The sequence below is a fragment of the Populus nigra genome, chromosome 2, assembly GCF_951802175.1.
Source record: "Populus nigra chromosome 2, ddPopNigr1.1, whole genome shotgun sequence".
Taxonomy (NCBI): Eukaryota; Viridiplantae; Streptophyta; class Magnoliopsida; order Malpighiales; family Salicaceae; genus Populus; species Populus nigra.
Genome location: NC_084853.1, coordinates 19,613,115 through 19,615,614, shown reverse-complemented (window position 1 = coordinate 19,615,614; position 2,500 = coordinate 19,613,115).

Here is a 2,500-nt window from a genome sequence, read left to right as displayed (position 1 = left end):
ATCACTGCCCTATCGGCTACAACTGCTGATGGGTGGGATTAGAGGCCTGCCATGGTGGTGAGGGGCGGCGAGGACCGTGAAAGCTAGAGTTTTTCAGAGGCTGCCGGGAAAAAGGCCCCTCGGGTGGCGGGGTGCGAGGACCAGGCGCGTCATTCAATTCTCTTCCCTATCAACTTGGCTCCCGTTGGCGGGATTGGAGGCCTACTGTTTGTTACAGGGCTAAAATCGTCAGGGGAAGAGCTGACGAAACAATGCTGGTTTGGATGCAGGGGGTAGTGTTGGAATCGGCAGCGCGGACAAAATCGGCAAAGTCGACAAAAAAGACTGTTGGTCTGGACATCGGGGCAGCGGCAGCCATGCCGACAGGGGGGGAAATCGGCAGCGCAGATTTGTGCAGCTGCAGGTTCGTCGGGGAAATCGGCAGCGCAGATTTTTCGATGAACATGGGCTGGAAGATGGACTGTCCAGGCCAGGCAGGGAAATTCGTCAAGGGGACACGCTGACGAAACAGCGCTGGTTCAGGCACGGCGGGCAGTGTTGGAATCGGCAGCGCCGACGAAATCGGCAAAGTCGGCAGAATCGGCAGCGGGTGCTGGCGATGAGTCTGGACGATTTATAGTCCAGGGCTTGATGGAAAAGACTGTTGGTCCAGACAATGGGGCAGTGGCAGCGCGGATTTGTGCAGCTGCAGGTTCGTCGGGGAAAATCGGCAGCGCAGATTTTTCGACGAACAGGGGCTGGGCGCTGGACTGGCCGGGCCAGGCAGGAAAATTCGTCAGGGGGGCACGCTGACGAAAACAGGGGCTGCGGAGTGGAAAATCGGCAGCGCAGATTTTTCGACGAACAGGGGCTGGACCGGCCGGGCCAGGCAGGAAAATTCGTCAGGGGGGCACGCTGACGAAAAGAGGGGCTGCCGCGTGGAAAATCGGCAGCGCAGATTTTTCGACGAACAGGGGCTGGACGCTGGACTGGGCCAGGCAGGAAAATTCGTCAGGGGGCACGCTGACGAAAAGAGGGGCTGCCGCGTGGAAAATCGGCAGCGCAGATTTTTCGACGAACATTCGTCAGGGGGGCACGCTGACGAAAAGAGGGGCTGCCGCGTGGAAAATCGGCAGCGCAGATTTTTCGACGAACATTCGTCAGGGGGGCACGCTGAGGAAAACAGGGGCTGCCGCGTGGAAAATCGGCAGCGCAGATTTTTCGACGAACAGGGGCTGGATGCTGGACCGGCCGGGCCAGGCAGGAAAATTCGTCAGGGGGGCACGCTGACGAAAAGAGGGGCTGCCGCGTGGAAAATCGGCAGCGCAGATTTTTCGACGAACAGGGGCTGGACTGGCCGGGCCAGGCAGGAAAATTCGTCAGGGGGGCACGCTGACGAAAAGAGGGGCTGCCGCGTGGAAAATCGGCAGCGCAGATTTTTCGACGAACAGGGGCTGGACGCTGGACTGGGCCAGGCAGGAAAATTCGTCAGGGGGGCACGCTGACGAAAACAGGGGCTGCCGCGTGGAATGGCAGCCTACACGCAGATGCGAATTCGGCAGCGCACGATGGCTTGAGCAGGTCATGGGTTCGACTTGGCGCGATCTGAAACCTGGACGAGGGACTGTCGACGCTGGACGAGCCAGCGCGGTGGCCTGTCGTGCCCCGTTCAGGGGGGGCCTGCCGCGGAGACAGCCCTCGCGGGCTCGACAGCGCAGGCCAGCGTCCCCGACGTCGCTGGCCGCGGCAGGCGAGCTGCCGGGGTTCCCGCATTCCTACAAGAAAACGTCGTGCTTTCCACATGAAACCAATCCAGTAAAATCAGCCATATTTTTATGAGGCTGCCCACTGAATTTGGGGTCATTCCGGGCCGGTTCCTAGTTTTGCGGATTTACTCGATTTCTAATGGTAGGAAAATTAAAACAAATACTTCCCGACCTCGAAAAATTCTGGGAAAATTAATGAAGGTGGATTGGATTTTTGCCAACCTCTGTGCAAAATTTCAGCTCAAAATACCAAGAAATGAATTTTTTAGAGGGGGGGTGACAGCTGGGACCTAGTAGTGTCTCCCCCTGCCAGAGCTGCAATGACACTTATTGCTCTTTAGGGAGCCACCAGGCCGGCGCCCCTCAAAGACCACACGCGCGCGCGCGCCCGCCCGCGCTGGGCGCTGGGGCGCTGGGGCCTGAGGGCCTGGGGCCCTTGGGGGCCCTTGGGCGCTTGGGCGCTTGGGCGCGCGCGCGCGGCCCCCGCAGCCATGCCGCGCTGCGCGACGCGCGGACAGCCCCTGCTGGCTTGCTCTCTCGCCCGCGGGGGGGCTGCCTTCGGGCCCTGGCCCCCCGCGTTCTGGCCTGCCCCCTGTGTGGGAGAGGCTAGGCGCTGCAGGGGCCAGCCCGACGTCGCTGGCCGCGGCAGGCGACAGCCCGACATCGCTGGCCGCGGCAGGGGCCAGCCCGACGTCGCTGGCCGCGGCAGGCGACAGCCCCTGCTGGCTTGCTCTCTCGCCCGCGGGGGGGCTGCC